At 32.0% G+C, this 19,620-nt stretch overlaps 1 protein-coding gene across 1 annotated transcript in view; it reads left to right on the top strand.

Moving 5' to 3' along the window:
- The window catches only part of LOC118735705 (tyrosine-protein phosphatase Lar), a gene marked incomplete at its 3' end in the record, with an annotated part of 988,245 nt that overhangs the window by 939,498 nt on the left and 29,127 nt on the right, over positions 1-19,620 (top strand).

Genomic DNA, 19,620 nt, shown 5'->3' with positions numbered 1-19,620 from the left:
AATTTTTGTTGTTTTCCACAATAGTTTTCATTAAAAATGCCTCAAGCTCAACAAAATTGTTATGTCCAAATTTTTTATTTAAAAAATTAATGCGAATTTATTTTTACTCGTTTGTAATTAAAATTACATAATTCTTAGATTTCCTTAGTAGATATATTTTTATTTTTTTATAACATTCTATTATTAATAAAAAATTTTTTACAGAATCTCAAAAAATTGCAAACTTAAACTTTATATTCTAAAAATTAATATAAATTTTCTTTTAAAAATTTTGAGCTACATATTTTGAATTCGATTAAGGGTTTTTTTTAGAAATTTAATCATTTTCAAGCCGAAACATTTAGTTTGTCAAAATAAAAATTTGCAGAATTTCAAATACTGACTTGAATTCAGATTTTTAGCAAAATTTTCTTCTTCGTTAAATACCTTAAACTTTTTTGAATCTTATTTATAAAAATATTTTTATTGTTTAATTTAATCCTTTTAAAGCTGGAACTTTTTACTCTAAAAATTAATGAGAAAAAATATGCTTATATTTAATTATAAAATTTTTTATTCAAGAAAAATACTTTATTTTATTACAAAAAAAAATTTTAGATTCTATACAAACATAATGGATTTACGTATTTTATAACTCCTTATTTTAAATTTTATATTTATCTTAAATTTTTCTAAATTCTGCATTCCAAATAAAAGTATTTGTTTTTTATTTTTAGTACCTACGTTAAATAATTTTCCAAATATTTAATTTTAACACCTCACATTTTTGAGCCAAAAACAAATGCTTAGTTTTTTAGGTTAATATTTTTGCATTTTTTTTATGCCACACAAATCTTATTTTACAAACTTTTGAAACTCAAAAATATTTTTTTGAAACTTCAAAACAGTTTTGGTTAAATAACGTTATTTCATATTCCCCACACACATTTTTTGAAAAAGTAAAATTTTTTGAAAAATTTTAAATTACTGTTTCTATTACTGCTATTGGATAAAAGCTGTAATATGTATAATTTCGAAAACACAAAATTTTTTTATTTTTGTTTTTTTTTTGTATTGGTTTCCAGTTCTAATTTTTTCTGCCCACTTCTATTTACTATGTATATCCTAATTTACTAATGCAACAATGACATTTTTTGAATTTTGTCTCGACATAAAAAATGCGGCATACATTTTTGGATACAATAAAAAAATAAAAATTCCCCCCCCTCGTTAATTACATTTTTTATAGGCATTTCAGTGTTTGGATGGCGCGCTGACAACCGAATTTTTGATGTCAACGTCATAAACATGAAAAATATTTACATATTTACATACTATATATATATATGTATAACCGAAATCATATTTAATATAATCACATAATCCATATAACAAATAATCAAATATTCTCATTTTGCTGTACTTAGTTTTATAATTGTTTTTATGTGTTTTCTGGTTATAATTATGTATCTATCATTTGGTTTTTAGTATTTCTTATATTCGAGTTTTTTTCGGTTATGTATTGTGATATAATTTTCGAAAAAGTCTTTGAAATGAAACTCTTTGGCATGTAAAAAAGTTTAGTTATAAGCGTGCATTGACGAACAGCGCAGAACTTTGGCTCGGCATGGCGTATGAGTGATATTATAAAATTAAAGCAAATCCACTTGATTTTAGGACCACCAGACTCACTTTAGTCCAGCTACTTACCCCCTACTATATTAGTTTGAGAGTCCCCTGGTCCTGGAATGTATGTTAAGTTAGATGGGCGTGTGACTGCGTGCCAGGATATGCTCATTCCCAACTACACTACTAGCATTAATCTGGCCAAACTCCTGCTCTCTGAAATCAAATGTGGAAGTCCGAGAGTTTTCGTTTAAGCCATCTCGATTGCGGCCAGGACATCGACACAGAAAGTAGTCGATGGATCACCTTTTGTTTAAGCTTTACTGCAGATCTATTGAGTTTCAAATGGCATCGTAGGCGATGTTAGTCTTGAGGTTTGACAATCACCTAAGATACCTAAATAGTGATTTATAGTATTTTCTACTACGCATCTCATAGTCATCTAACCAGCAGCTGTCTTGTTTCCTTCTATACATATATCTATGTCCGGGAACCCTGGAGCTATTAAGCAGATGAAAAAAAAACTGATTGACATTTATTCAGCCCAGTACTCAGGAAAGCCGCGATTTCCCTTGATTAGGTTTAGTGTCAAATGGGTTGGGGGTACATTAGAATGTACCACCACAAAAAATGTTAGAGGGTGACCCATACATTCGACCAAGAAACAATTTCCCAATGGACTTGTAAAAATAATTTAGATTCGAAGGTCTACGGCGAGCTCATTTTTCTGGTAGGGTCTAGTGTACATATGTGGCATATGAAGAGTTGAGCAATATTTTTCTGGCGGATCGATCTTTATACTTTAAGTTTTTATTATTCCGCGCCGGCCAGGCGGTAGTTAAACCAAAGTTTTTAAAACTTTCCTCAGAAGGCCTATTTCGTCGGTTGAGATGAGATATCCTTATCGGCTCAGTGAATTGTGAGTCCCTTGCCGCACGTTCTTTATAATGAAGGTGCATCATCTACTATTTATTTAACCATTCTTTCATAGTATTGACGGATAAATAAAAAATCTTTAGTATCAAAAAATGGTTAAATAAAATAATTTGGTATTGCTACTGGAAGAAAAGTTTTCGGATCGATCGATATTGATTTTCAAAAATTCCATACCATTTCTACGAAAAGTTTTTTTCCCCATATAAAATACATGGAAAACCTTGAGCACTTTGAGTGACCTCTAAATATTTTTTGAGTTCCAAATAAAAAATAAGCATATATTATATGGAGATATAGAGCAATCCTAGGGGGTGAGTGCATATTAAAGTTACGACTTTACTTATTTTGGACCACCCTAATGTATACTCCACGTGCGGCTGGACTCACCATCCTGAACAGTCGGGTGGATTTATTCATTAAGGACAATAATGAAGAGCAGATTTTGGTGTATGTAAATGAATAATCGTTTATATACATATTTCAACTACCTACAAACATCCCATAGTAAAGTTTTCTCTAAAAAACGAACTTCAGGCCCTTCTGCCTTTATATTGCTCACTGGCTTATCGCAATTCTCAGTGCTTTGCTATAACAAAGAGTTTTGTAAAAATACTAAATTTTTTCTTTAAGTTTTTTTTGCTTTCATTTGTCATTTTTCAGTGAAATGATTTTACTTAAAAATTTTTTCTCTTATAAATTCTTTAGTTTGTTGTAATTTCTACGAATGCTTTTAATATTTTTTAGCGTGTTTTATATAGGAAAAAAAAACAAAAAAAAAAAAAAATACACAAAAATTTGTAATCACAAATATTGTTTTTCCAGCGAATTGAACTGGAATTTGTGCAAACCAAAAATATTTCGCTATACTGGCGATGCGATTTGTTGGCGCGTTGTAGCATACATACTGAATTGGACTATTGATAACAAAAAAATCATACATAACAGTATTGTAATTCCAACTCGCACTTTTTTGAAAAAAGAGTATACCCAAAAAATAACTGTTTATTAACTTACCCTATTAACTTTCTTTGATTTATTAATTTAAAAAAAAAAAAGTTGTACGTTGCAACCACACTGCGGCTGACGCCCACACGTCGAAATGCACAGTGGTTTGTTAAACGATTTTTTTTTTTTTAACTTTGTATCTATTAATATTATTTTAATAAATTAATATTTGATTTTATAAAATAATTTTGTTCGCGTTCTTCATGTTTTGTCAGTTTTTATTAACTGTTATTTTATGTGTTCAAAAAAAAATTATAAAAAAAATACTCGTTACATTGGCACAAATTGCATATTTTTTGGCGCAATCACAAATGAATTTTTGCATTTTACGCATTAAAACGCAACAAATATCAATGAAAAAAACTACAAAATAATAATTTTATATATACCTACATATATACTATGAACTATGTGTTAGCAAGCAAAAATGAAAGCATAAAAAGTTCCATTTAATTGGAAACGATTTTTGAAATGCACTCTACTATATTTATGTATGTACTATATAAATACCTGCAATATTCGTATTTATAAATGACACTTCATATTTTTTGTGGTTATATGGCATAGCACTAAGTTATATGTAGTAAAGAGCAAAAAAAAAAACAACAAACGAAAACAAAAGTATTATAATTAAAAGTATAAATTTTTCATTCGATTTTACACGCAACCCAAAGCACAACAAATTTTTCCCTCTTTATCAACTACTCCTTTGTTCGAAATATTTTTTTAATTAACTGTATCTTCTCGTTGTTTGTATGTATGTATGTACATGTGCACATTTTTTGTGATTGTTCGATTTTTGCCCCCCCCTCCTCCCCCACTCTCCCTATTTCCCTTGCCTCCCACTCATTGTAATTGTAACTGGCATTTTATCTACTTGTCACATGCACTTGTCTCGCATTTTTATTATCATTTAATAAATATTTAAATGTAATGGCTTGGTCAATTATTGCTAGTAGTTGACACATACACATACACACAAACCGGCAAGTTTGTGTCAAATTTCCGATGTAATTGCGTTTATTGTTTTCACAGCAACTCTAATTGCCATTGCCCTTTTGTTAAAAAATCAACTCATTGCATTTAATTACAATTTTTGTAAATTTTTTTTTTCATTCTCAGACACGTATAGCACATAATTATGCTTCTGCTAGGACTTTTAAAAATTTCATTACGTACTTTTACATGGACCCCTATACTATACATATGCCATAATTTAAGTACATTGACACCTAATTATCCATTTTCAATAAAAAAATTTAACCTCAATGTTTGTTTTTCAAAATTATATACATACATATCGTCGGCGCCGCAGTTAAAGCGGCTGAAATCAACTGAAAGCGGGAAAAAATTAATTTCTCGCAAACGGTTAGCCCAATCAAACTGAAAATGAACCATGTGATACGATTTTAGAAAAATCGAAATAGCCCGAAAAATGGCTGCCCAAGTTTCCGAAAAAAAAACTATCAGCCTTAATGCGTACGTCGTAAATAAGATTAAATTGTACGACTCGACAACATTGGCATTGCCTACTGCCGGGCAGAAATAGGTAAACGACAAAAATCGTCGAAAACTAACCAGTGCTGTCAAGTTTTTCCGTTTTAATACACTTGGCGAGTCGAAATTTTAGGCAATGCCGTACAATTATCGATACGACTCAACTCTCGAAAAGCGACTTGCACTCAACACGACACTCGCAATGAGGCTGTATATGAATTTTTGTTAAACATTTTGTATTCACCATCTTGAATTTCTTGAAACTGACTATGGGTTTGTAATTAACGTCGTCGAGAATACCTGAAATAGTGTTTGCTAAACTTTATATATGTAGATAGCATAAAGTTTTTGAGGGGATACTGAAATATAGTGCTTCTTGGAAAAGTTTGGTACTTTTTTTTTTGTAGGCCTCTTAACCCTTTGCTGTCCAATCGGAGGAACTTTTGTATAAGGCCTATGAATATCGAGCCTTCACCGCCAAAAAGATGTTAGCGACATTTTTTTTTATTTTTTTTTTTTTTTTATGCAGAAATGTTCCTGGAGCATCTAGATGCATTTCTGAATCAAAAAAAATATTGAAAAGATGTTGCTTATGTCTTTTTAGCGATTAGAGCTCGATATTTAATATAAATATCCTCAAACATTGTCATAATTATTTAAACAGCGTAAGAATATACAAATCAAAAATTCATTAAAATTATTCAAAAATATCCATTACTAATAAGATAACAGTTTCTCCGATTTTTCTTGAGGAGTTCATAGCATACTAAGAAATTATCTAGATTTATCTTTTCAGAGCCCCCATGCAATTAGCTAATTAAACAAAATATGAAAAATTAGTTTTTAAGTTTTCATCTTTTTGAATTTTTTCCGCTCAAGAACCACATTACGTTGTCTTTATCCCTAAAATTGGTAGAGACGACTATACCAGCTCGAAACGCTTCGGGCCCACTAACACGATAGGAGAGATTTGTTAAGTTGCGCATTCGTTAGGAGGCACTTTCATCACTTTTTCTGTCTTTGCATCAAATGCCTATGAGGCGTGGAAATCTGGTTACTAGAATTAGCAATTCCATCACTAACAATGAACTGGTCGTGTCCATTTTTGTGGATATAGATGAAAATCTCTTCAACGGAATCGTAAGAATGAGATTTTTGATGCTGTTTTTTTTTTTACTTTTTTCAAAGATTGATTTACGAAAAACTTGAATAACTGGGCCAAAACTGTTATTCATTACGATTCCGTTAAATTTTTTTTTGTAATATTTTTATGCAAATTTTTTAAGCTCAAACCGTTTGGTCATTTGTGGGGATTTTTTCAAAAAAAATCTTTAAGAAACTATTTTTATTCATAAAAAACACAATTTTTAGAGGTATTTTCAAATCGGTCCAGCTCACTTAAATCTTAATATTTTTCCGAAATATTTTGGTGGACGTCTTAAAATATAATAGATTTTATAATTCCAATGGAAAAATAGTACCGATTTTTTTTTTTTGTATAAGGAGTGATGCAGTCTAATGTACATATAATGGCGAAAATATATATAGGGAAAAGACATTTTAGCGTTGTGTGCCTAGCTCCCTTTCGATTATTTAATGTTTATTGTTTTTTTGAAAGTGTAACTTGTTATCTAACAAAAACCATTTAAGTCAAAATTTCAAACTTTGTACAAAAATTTGCAAATTTCGATAAAGCTTTATCAAAACTTTGAGATTTTAATTTTCTCAGAAAAATTCAGAGTATGCAATGTGCAATTTGGAATTAGCTAGGACTTTCCGCCGATTTTATGCTTTTTTTTTTTAAGGTGTTCCTCATTTTCTCCATACAAAAAATTTTTTGTATAGAAGAAAATGCATGAACCAAAAATTGCCACAAATGGTAAGTCCTAGCCACTTCAAATTTGCTAAAATTTGATGGCCTACAAAACATACTAAAAAAAATTTAACTGATTAAAAAGTTTAAAATTTTGATCAACATTTGTTAGAATTCGTCGAATTTTTATAAATGTTCTAGAAAGTTTGAAATTTTAATTTACATGTTTTTTTTTAGATAGTAAATAAGCTATTTTTTCCAAAAAAAAAAAAAAACAATTTTTTAAACAAAGAAAAGTTGCCAAAACGTGCTGAAATGTCTCTTTCATAACCATTACGGTCGCAGGCATTTTTAGCTTTAAGAATCTGCTGCAAGTATCTGGAAAAGTAGCAGCGTTGGGCACTTTACTTGTTTTACTTTAGTTTTTTAATTATTTTCTAGACTATCATCTATGTAGGTCCATACGATCACTCGAATATATGCACTGTATAATTTCTAAGGCACTTTTTCTTCGCCAAGCATTTTCATTAAAGCATGCGCAAGTTCATTATTTCTTTATTTGTTGTAGAGGCAAGTGCAAAATATGTACATTCATTGGAACACTATTCATGTAAATAAAAACGCTATTTTTTAGCGTATTTTCATACCTTTTTTGTCTTAATGTAATATATATATATATCTTTTTTTTACACTGCCTTCTTAAACCAAAATAACACTGCTTATTTGCATGCTTTTTGTTTTTTCGATAACACCAAATAAAAGCACAACCAACACAGTATTTAACTGACCTATTAATTAACCTCGAACATAACCTGAAATTAACTTTTTTTGACAAATCAAAATGCACAGCATAATTTTTGTTTACAATTTTGTATAGCACGATTTAAGCCGCAGCTGCTTTTTTCTTGCATGACATGAAAAAAAATGTTTGCACTTTTTTGCTGTCACTGAACTTTTTTGCAGCACAAACTTTTTTGTATAAAATGAATTTTTTCAACGCCACCACTGTTCAATTTCGTTTTGTCGTATTGCTTGAAATTTCTCATTTGCTATTCCTCATTTTACAAATACTTGTGATTGTTATTGTTTTCAAAGTACATACAATGAATTTTAGCAAACCAAGCGGCATTTAGTAAATTATTTACATACATATTTGTTTATTCAGTTTTTTGTTTTAACAAAGCAAAAGTTGTTTTTTTCTGTTCGAAATGTTTGTGTATAATTATTTATATCCATCGATCTGCATAAATCAAATGAAAAATTACTTTGTACATACATACATATATATGCACAAACTTGTATGACTAAGTGTAGCACATTTATTCATTGCACTCATTTTAATTTTATTTGGAAATATTCATTGCTATTTAAGATTATTTTATACAAAAAATAAAATACCTAACTTAGTATAAGCTATTGAGTATTTATAGTCGAAGCTCACAAAAGCACTGCTTACATAACCACTTAAAGTAGTTTTTCTATTCATTATTTAGTCATAAGCTTACTGTTATTCGCTTATTATATGCTAATTAAGCTATTTCATAAAAAAAAACGCTCGTAGCTCGTTTCGATATCTCTCATAATGAGCACCAAATGTAAGTGCACTTAAAGCATCCTCTAGGCACTGTGTTATCAGTCGGTAATTTTTTTTTAAGCTTAAGTAAGTATTAAGCACTGTTATAAATTTTTCAGGCGGTTTTAACCTTATGGAGTAAAGACTGGTGATGAGTATCGCCTTGTCGGCGGGTAAAACTCTTTAAGCTTTCTATACATTTTGTATGGGCGCCTGCAGGGTAAAAGCTCTATCCGCCCATCGCTCTTTTAGGGCCGTTTGCACCACGTCTATTCGGCACTAACTGGAGGCATAGCCTTCAGTTAAACACATCGACTGCTTTATCGATCACTTGTTATATGCTGGGTGTCGATAACGATGTTTAGCTGGGGGTTAGAATTAACCAGACATGGTGCAAACGGCCTTTAGAGAGGAAAAATCACTTAAAACACCTATTTAGCACTTTGACCTTTAACAAACTTTTGCAAAAAAAAAACATGATCACATGTGTATATTCAGCACTCAGTGTCAGCACCTAATTAGAACTTTAAGCACTTCACGGCACTGCAGTATAACTCAGCTTTTTTTTTAACTTTAAGCTCTTTGAACTGACTAGAATTTTTATTATTTTATTTTTTTTTTATTCTACGACAGCCTTTATATGTTCTGAAATGAAAAGCTTTTTCAAAGCTTTAAGCTCTTTCTAACTAATGTGTTATATTTGTATATATGTATGTAACTGTATTTGTATATTCATCTATTGGACTTAAGGCATCTTTGCCAGCACGTAACGAGAACCCAAGGCACCCGCTCCCCTCGGCACTGCAGCATCACCGAAATAAGCTTTTTTAAGCTTTTAGCTCTTAAAAATCACCAAAAATAATGCCTTCTAAGGCATACCTAATAGGTATTTTCTTAAATAAATAGCACTTAGAGCACGTTTTCTTGGTTGCTATATCACTTGAAAAGCTTTATTAAAGCTATAAGCTCTTTCCAGCTAAGATGCTGCACACATATGCAACTGTATTTTAATATTATTTTTTATGCACTTAAAGCATATTTTCGAGCACTACTACATATGTGATCACTTCTTTGTACTCCAATGTCACTGATATGCGCTTTTTTAAGCTTTAAGCTCTTGTTGATCAAAAAAATTTCTTTTCCTACGGCACCCCTAACCGACATTTTCTAAAAGAAATATCACTCACCCAACATTTCTACATGCATATGACACTTAAAAAGCTTTTTAAAGCTTTAAGCTCTTTCTAAATAGTGTGGTATGTATACATATATGTGAATGTATTTGAATATTCTATGTAATGCACTTAAAACCTCATTTCCAGCACTACTAGACATCTAAGCACTCCTCGGCACTACAATATCACTGAGAAAAGTTGTTTAAACGTTTAGCTCTGGTAAATCGTGTTGTATTGTGGTAAATCACTAAAATTATTCTTCTGCGGCACTCCTAATCTTTTTCAAAATAAAGCTTTTTAAAGCTTTAAGCTCTTTCTAACTAGTGTGCTATATATGTTATGTATTTAAATATTTTATGCAATGCACTTAAAACATCTCAACTAGCACCAGGATAAACCTTTAGGCTTTTGAGATCTATACATTTCATTAAAGTTTAAACAACATTTGTAAGTAGTTGGAAAATAGTTATTTGGAAACGCTATAATTTTTTATATAACTATTGATTTAAAGAATTCAAGAGTTGCAGAATAATATTAAAAGGAAGGTTTTTAACTATTTCCAACGAAGAAGCTTAGAATTCAAATTGAAGTTTCCTTCGGAATTGAATTTATACTTTTGGGAAACATTATAAGTAGAAATAGGAATATACTGACGCACTAAGCTATTAAATTTTTTTTTAATCTAACTAAAAAGACGACTTTAACCGGCTACTATTTACTTGATATCTTCGCAATTCATATTTTCGATGTGAAAGCTTTACAGCTTCAATCGTTGTCTTTTAAGGTCTAACTTTTTCTGGAGCTTTGAATTAAAGCTTTTCTCATAACATGCTAAGTTGAAGTTTCAAGTATAAATCCATTAAGTGGAAGCTTTCAGTTTCTGAGCCGGCTTAAAGCTTAGAACAAGAAAGGAAATTCCCTAGCATTTACGTTGAAACTTTTTTTATAAATATCCCAACTTTTGTTAAAATGCCTCCACAATTCGAAGGGAAAATTTTAAAGCTTTATTCCTGTCTCGCATTTATTTAACTTTTTCAGAATTAAAGCTATCGCTTAGTAAAAGTTTTTATTGAATCGTATATTTAGTTTAAGCTTTCAGCTTCTGAGCTAGCTTAAAGCTTATTTTCCAAAGATATTCTGTAACACTCACTTCAAAACATTTTACGATAAGAATTAAAAAAATTCAACTTCATATTTAATTTGAAATAAAAGCTTATTAACACTTGAAAAGCTTTCAGCGCACATTTGATTGTAAACTAAAATTTTCGACAACACTCTTTGAAGATATTCCAGCTTTTGTTAAAATCCGAAATTTAAAATGTTTTCTTAAAGCTTAAAAGCTCTTTTAAAAGTTAGTGTTACATAAACAACTTTTTTTAATACTACTACATCCAATTACGCCTTAACTAAAACTAGATAGAACATATTACTACTTTTGTTGAAATCCAAAATTTCCAATTTATTCTTAAAGCCTAAAAGCTCTTTTAAAACTTTTTAAAATACAACTCCATCCAATTACGCCTTAACTAAAACTAATATTTTTGGCAAAACTTTTTGAAGATACATATTCCAACTTTTGCCAAAATCCAAGCTTTTGTCGTTTATATATTTTCCAATTTATTCTGCGAGCTTTAAAACTCTAGTAAAAGTTGGTGCTACGCAAACAACTTTGCGTTTTTACAATAAAACTCTATCTAATTACGCCTGATGGTAAGCAAAATTAAGTTGTTTCCCTTTCTAAAAGCTCCAAAGAACTTTCAGAAAATTTGAAACTTTTTAGAAACACTTTAAATTATTCCATAGTTTGTCAAAGTCCAAAATTTTTTAATTTAAGCAATTTCGAATTTATCCTGAAAGCTTTAAAGCTCTAGTAGAAATTAGTGTTACGCATACAAATTTTCATATTTTACAATAAGACTCGTAACTAATTACGCCTAGTGGTAGGTATAATCAGCTTCTTTTCATCTCTGAAAGCTCCCAAGTAATTTTCAGAAAACTTAAAACTGCCAAAATAATTAGAGTTACATATAAATTCAACCCCTAATGTTAACAGCAAACATGTTTCTCACATTTTTGTTTTTAGCAAAACCGAAAGCTCTACTACATTTTTCAAAGCTTCAAACCCCTCCGCGTAAGTATGCATGTATTGTAGTTCAAGCAACCGCAAAGCACCAGGCTTTAAGCTCCTGGCAAACATTTGTGTAAATTATGTATATGCTATGCGCAACTTAAAGCCATACGCCTAAAATGCTGCAATGAAAATCCACTTAAACTTAGTTAAAAGCACTAGCAGATGTAATGAAGTTAATTTCTCAAGGTTTCTTTTTTTTTTCGTTTACATTTTGCTCATGCTCCTTTTTAGCAATTAAGTATATAGTACATATGTATGTAAAATGTCGCGAACTCACTGCACTGCCACAACTAAGCACTTTTGTATGCATAAGCACTTGTGAGTGTATGTATGTATGTACATAAGTATGAATGCGTGAACAGCACTGCAATTTTCATCAAGAGCTCATATAAATGAAAGTGTATAGATGTACTATGTATGTATGTGTGTGTGTGTGTGTGTATGTGTATGTAAGGTTAAGCATTTGCACATTCATAATCGTGTAGCCATATTTACGATGTAATAATTTCTTGAAGCGCTGCTGGCAGTTAAATGAAATTGTAAAATACATTATACAATCCATATCTACAAATGCCATGTGTATGCTTCTATGTATGCAAGTATGTATAAGTATGTATGTGCGAATATGTTTTTATATGTATTAGTATTGGTATGCTTTTGAATATGCAATTGCTGCAAGCCTTTGTACGTACTATGTATGCCTGTGTGTGGAAATATGTGTGTCTGAAGTGCACTTCTGTCAGTAGCATCCTTAACTCAGCCACCACTGCACTTCCTTCGCTGTCTTTTACGAGTGAAAACAAACAGCTAAAAAAAGAACAACCGATCCGATAGGGAACACGAAAGAATGCGCAGACTTTTTGCTTTGAATAAATATGCACATATATACATACATACCAAAGTGCATATGTGCATGCATGCATACATACGTAGGCAGCATATCCGCTTTTGGCTCATACAATGCAATTACAATGTGCACCACTACAATGGGCTCATGTGCAGAGCAGCACATTTACGTATATACATATGTATGTATTTGTATTCTTTCGTCCTTAGAAATCTCCAGCCAACAGTCACGCTTGATAAAAGGCAACGCGGCGCCGTTGTGCTTTTTGTATGCAGCGTTAGCAATGGCAACACATTTTAAGTGTTTCCGCTTTAAATGACTTTATGAGTATGGCAGCATCTGAAATTATTTGTATATACTTATTAGATGTGCGAATGCGCTCGTATGGGAGTGTCACTCGCTCTCGCACAGTTTCTGTCTTTTGCTCTGTGCATACATTTTAATATAATTTTAATTGTACTCAATTACACTGCAGTTCCACTTCATTGTCTGCACGTCTGTGCGAATATGTCTGGTCTTTTGCGCATTTCTGTGTATGTACGTAGGTACCTACTATGTACGTTGTACATACCCTTCAAGGAAAACTATTATTTGTGAATTAGACAGCTACCAGTTTCCGTTTCAGCCCAACTAGTTCACTTTCTATACATTTTCAATGTTTGCGACTGATATTTTTAACATCATGTGGTCCTACGAGATGTCAAATGTCTGGCTGTGATTCAACACCTATCAGTAGCAGTGGTCCACAGAGCAAAGCACCAGCTTGCGATTCGAGGGATCAGAGATTCGACAATTTTTTTACTGTATTTTTTATTAAAAATGTAATGTATGTAGTTTTTAAATTTTATCTGTTTTTTTTTAGAAAAATATATGCACTGATGATCAAAAATGAGTATTTGGTAATTTTTATTAATATTTCACTTGTTACTTATATTGAAAAAAACACAAAGGCCGTCAGCAAAAAAAAAATATTAAAAATCAATACGATTTTTTAGCCCGTTAGAACTTGTTTTACGAGAATTTCATAATCGATGTACCTGCATACCCAAACTTTTTCTAAAAAAAAATTGTATGAAAATTTGTTGAAGTTTTCTGAATTATGTATTAAGTTTGACCGTATTTTTAGAAAGCATTAACAGAAAAAATATTGTTTGAAAAACATTGCAAATATTTGACTAAAATCCCCACGCACTCACTTTTGATCGCCAGGGTACAGTTATTAGTCGCAATGTAATTTTTATGGTAAATTTTTAACTTTTATTTTTTTTAAGAAAGATGCGTTTTTATGGTAAACGTATTTATGTATTTAGGTTTCTTATGAAATTAAATTACATTTACGACTTTGTAATTTATATTTAAATTGAAATATTTTACATCAATTTACATGGATTTAGTTTGAAAAATCCTATCCACCTTCAAGCGGACTCGAACCTGCGATCTGAGGACCAGAAACGGTAGTCTTCAGGCGACGACGCAGCCAACATTGGTATGAAAAGCAATAAATTTTTTTTTTTTTTTTAACTTACAAGCAGAGTTGTTCGAAATTGTCAAACAGTAAAGCCATCCCCTTAGCTCATACTAGTTAATGAACTGTTATTTTTACCTATTGGTTTGGTTTTTCGCTGCAGGGTACACATGCTCATGTGGGTCTGTATATTCTGTACATAATCTTTGTACGCTTTTGCATTTGACAAATAGCAAATAGTAAAGAAGGTCATTAAAACCAGGGGACTCTGGAATGAAAACGTGCCCATATGTTTATTCATATACATATGTATGTATGTACATCTCTACTTCCTAAGGTCAAATACAGTTACTAAGTGTCACCGCAGACTATGTATGTATGTGTAACCAAATATAAATTAATTTCGTAAATTATTAATGAAGGAAGGCAACAAAAAACTCCACGCACTTTTTACACTACCAGGACCTGGAAATAATAAAAGCGCTCATTTCAAACATTTCAACGTTTGGCATTGTTGCCCATACACGGGCTGCTTATCACGTAAGGCCTAGCCAGATCCCCCTCTTTCGGTTTTACTTCACAGTGTTTTGACCTTTACATAGCAAAACTTTATTCAAATCAACTGAAAAAATTCGATGAGCAGTGGGAGCAAGTTTCCGGCCGGGATACTGCGTTCTGTTTCTGTGTTCGGTCATCGGTTTTGCGTTTCATCTATGACATAGCCCTCTGTCTATAGAGTGAAATATTCGGACGCAAGGTCTAATAAATAAAAAAAATTTCCCCAACCATAGCCCATTGCCTTAAAGATGGTTTATTTTCCACACACTTTTTAAATGGCATCGGACTATGATTTTGGGTGAACTCAGCACATTTTTTTTTGCAATAACTTAGGTTAGGTAGGACTGGTTAGAGATCATGTTCCTCATACAATCGGTCAAAGAGCCCAAAATCATAAAAAAAATGCTACATTTAAAGTGGTTGAAAAAACTAAGAAGGCAATTTCGAAATTTCGTTGAGCTGTGTTATTGAAGATATATTCGTAACATTTTTCGAGCGAAATTTTGTATGTTATTTTTCTGTAAAAATACCTTCCAAGCTTTAACGCAAGGCATATAAATCACAACCTCAAATTGTATACAAAACTTAAGAAAATTCAACAAACTTTCATCAAAATCTCAACTTTTTTAACATTTTTTTCAATTTACAAAAATTGGCGCTGGTTTTTGAAATTTTATTGCTAACGGTCTCCCGCATTTTATTTCATAAGAAATTCATGCTTATATGGAAAAAAAAGTTGAAAAATTCGTCACAAAAAAACAAATTCTAAAAATCAACGAGATTTTTTAGCCGTTTGAAACTTCACTAAAATTGTATGAGCTATAAAACTGCGTACGCAAAGATGTTCTAAATATTCAGATTAAGGTTAAATTTTGATGCAAATTTTTGAATTTTCTTAAATTTTGTATAAATTTTGAAACTCTGGTTTGGCATTATAGAAAAATTACAAAAAAAAATAGCTTGAAAAATATTACGAATATTTTAAAATAATCAACACGTGGTCATTTGTTTGAGCCACTGTTTGTACCAAACCTCTGCTGAAAACTACACCATCAGGACACTATTAATCCGAGGCATGTAGACATTTTTCTTTGGAAGGGGTTTTTGCGTGTCGGGTGCCAAACCTTGTACAATTCTAAAATACAAATGCTTATGTGAGGGGGGTTCTTATTTGGTTGACTTCCGAATTCGAAATTATGTCCCTCTCAGTTCGTGACTTTAATGTAAAATGTATGATTGTAAAAATGTTTAGTAATTTAAAAAATGGAAATGAATCGATCTGCGTTTCTGATCATTTAGAACTGGACATATGTTTTTGTCTATTTAAATGTTAGCCATAATTTTTAACCATTTAAAAACTATACAACAATTTTTGGAAATTTACAAACTGGCAATAAATAAATATTTGTAATTTAAAAACTGGGTATTATTGTTTGCGCATTAAAATATTAGTCATATTATTAAAGACGTAGCATAAATTTTGGGTCATTAAAAAAGCGGGCATGCAATTTTTGTAATTGAAAAATTTGGCACAACTTTTTCGAAATTTCAAAATTTGGCATACACTTTTTGAGGTTTAAACATAGTTTTTTAGTTTATTTATTATATTTTTAGTTTATTTAAAGACTAGGCCATTTAAAAACAGGACATAAATTTTTGGTAGTTCGAAGACTGGACATATTTTTTTTAATTTAATTGTTAGACATAATTTTTCGGCCGTTTAAGGACTGTGCATCAGTTTTTTATTATTTAGATGTGTTTGGACATATAAATATAGTTTTTTTAGTCATTTAAAAACTAGGCCAAATTTTAGACCTCCTTTAATTAAAATTAAGTGTGCTATCAATAAACTAAAAATCATAGAAAATTTCACTTAAAGCCATTTTTTTGCGAAATTTATTTCTCAACAATTGCACTAATTGTATTTGCAAGTGTATTTAATAGGGTGATTTTTTTGAGGTTAGGATTTTCATGCATTAGTATTTGACAGATCACGTGGGATTTCAGACATGGTGTCAAAGAGAAAGATGCTCAGTATGCTTTGAAATTTCATCATGAATAGACTTACTAACGAGCAACGCTTGCAAATCATTGAATTTTATTACCAAAATCAGTGTTCGGTTCGAAATGTGTTTCGCGCTTTACGTCCGATTTATGGTCTACATAATCGACCAAGTGAGCAAACAATTAATGCGATTGTGACCAAGTTTCGCACTCAGTTTACTTTATTGGACATTAAACCAACCACACGAATGCGTACAGTGCGTACAGAAGAGAATATTGCGTCTGTTTCTGAGAGTGTTGCTGAAGACCGTGAAATGTCGATTCGTCGCCGTTCGCAGCAATTGGGTTTGTGTTATTCGACCACATGGAAGATTTTACGCAAAGATCTTGGTGTAAAACCGTATAAAATACAGCTCGTGCAAGAACTGAAGCCGAACGATCTGCCACAACGTCGAATTTTCAGTGAATGGGCCCTAGAAAAGTTGGCAGAAAATCCGCTTTTTTATCGACAAATTTTGTTCAGCGATGAGGCTCATTTCTGGTTGAATGGCTTCGTAAATAAGCAAAATTGCCGCATTTGGAGTGAAGAGCAACCAGAAGCCGTTCAAGAACTGCCCATGCATCCCGAAAAATGCACTGTTTGGTGTGGTTTGTACGCTGGTGGAATCATTGGACCGTATTTTTTCAAAGATGCTGTTGGACGCAACGTTACGGTGAATGGCGATCGCTATCGTTCGATGCTAACAAACTTTTTGTTGCCAAAAATGGAAGAACTGAACTTGGTTGACATGTGGTTTCAACAAGATGGCGCTACATGCCACACAGCTCGCGATTCTATGGCCATTTTGAGGGAAAACTTCGGAGAACAATTCATCTCAAGAAATGGACCGGTAAGTTGGCCACCAAGATCATGCGATTTGACGCCTTTAGACTATTTTTTGTGGGGCTACGTCAAGTCTAAAGTCTACAGAAATAAGCCAGCAACTATTCCAGCTTTGGAAGACAACATTTCCGAAGAAATTCGGGCTATTCCGGCCGAAATGCTCGAAAAAGTTGCCCAAAATTGGACTTTCCGAATGGACCACCTAAGACGCAGCCGCGGTCAACATTTAAATGAAATTATCTTCAAAAAGTAAATGTCATGGACCAATCTAACGTTTCAAATAAAGAACCGATGAGATTTTGCAAATTTTATGCGTTTTTTTTTAAAAAAAAGTTATCAAGCTCTTAAAAAATCACCCGTTATTTATGATTGAGTGTGTATGTAAGACTTCTTTTCGCGAAAGTCGCCTGCAATGCAAATATTTGTGTACGAGTACAGTGCGTACATTGGTACATACATTTGTGTGATGTGCTCAACAGTGTGCGTGTTTAACATTCTTTAAAATTCATCGAACAAAAAAAATATTAATAAAATGCAATATGTAAACTTACACGTTAGGGTGGTATTTAAAATATCAACGCCATGGGGCAACATTTATTTTGTGCTACGTACAAAGTAAAGGCATCCACGAAAACTTCAAAAATTTAAGAAAAAAAATTACGAGTCGCCACCTGTGTTTGAATAAATTTAATTTTTCTAATCGCAAGAATTCGAAGAAATTTTTACTTTGATTAGCCATAATTTAGCGATCTGATGAATTTATACGAATAAGTTTCAATAATTCAATGTAAAATTTATTAGAATTCAAGTCAAAATTTTTGTCAAATTTTTTTTTTTTAATTAAAATTTTTGCAACCCCTAATTTTTTTAATTCTTGTGGATTTCTATATTATGTACGTAGAACAAAATAGAAGGGTGCCCCATACAAAATTTAGAAGCTGGTATTTTTAAGGACCACCCTAATACATATGCAGTTAACGAATATGTGCATATACATACATAAGTATATAGCTAGCTGTTGCTGCTGCTGCAATGAAGCGATTGCTTTGAAAACTTTATCGACATAAAATCTATTCGCGTTTAATTGAATTACGTTTACATCAAAAGCTAAGTGAAATGCGACTTTTTTGACGCTTGCATCTCTGCCATCTCAGTAAAAAAAAAAAATGGGTGCAAAAGAGAATTTAGCAATAAGCCATTTGACATACAACTGTGTTGGTTTGAATTCGCATAGTTTCTATAATTAAGAATCAAAAGCTTGCTATCAGAATTCCAGGAAGGGGAGGAAGTGCCAGCGAAGTTATTTAAATACGACTAATTTCCTTGTGGAATACATTTGCATACACACATTTATGGTATATTTAATGTACAGATAGTGTTCACTATTCACTATTTTTCCGATTCAAATAGTACGTTTATCGTACCGTATCGTTATACAAATACAAAGAAACTATTTTGTCAATCTTCGTTATTAATTATGGTACTTCTGGTCATTGTCCGTCACTGAAATCAACCTAAACTAAGAGTATATACATTTTGTAGGCATTTGAGAAGAGTCAGAAAAACTATTCCAAAGAATGTGGAAGACATTTTCTAAACAGTGATCGTCCCCAGTTATGTATGTAGAGACCCACTGGCACATTGTATAGGTTGTAATACCACCATATAATCGATGTAATGCCGCGAGCCAAACACGAAAATATTCAGACGGCTAATATCAGTCCTCGAAAGGTACTCAGGATTCCATATCATCATCCTGCAGGCAACTATAGCGGTAAAGATTAGTTTTGATTTTTAGCTTTACTTTATCGTCAATTCGATCGGGCTGGCACCTGCAGAAGCATAAGCAGCTCCTTTTAGATCACGCCGATCCACTATGGGCTATTGGCGAAACCTGCATTGCGCAGTTCCCATCTCGTCAAGACTGAATCACAGGTGGTCAATGGAGCTTTCACCCGCTCCCTACCGGATGATATCGTTCCAACTCACTCCCTCATGCCTCAGTTTGCCGCAATAGTCTGGTACCTGGGCCACGAGGAAAATGGACAAAAGCTTTAGCGACTCCCCCAGTTTCCAGTTTTTAATAAATATTTTTTATTGATTGGCCTATGGTTTTCCATATTTTTGC

The sequence above is a fragment of the Rhagoletis pomonella genome, unplaced genomic scaffold (genome assembly GCF_013731165.1).
Source record: "Rhagoletis pomonella isolate Grant_MI unplaced genomic scaffold, Rhpom_1.0 Rhpom_scaffold_00003, whole genome shotgun sequence".
In the NCBI taxonomy this organism is placed as follows: Eukaryota; Metazoa; Arthropoda; class Insecta; order Diptera; family Tephritidae; genus Rhagoletis; species Rhagoletis pomonella.
Note: the sequence above shows the minus strand (reverse complement) of the source record. Positions and strands in the feature narration are given on the sequence as shown.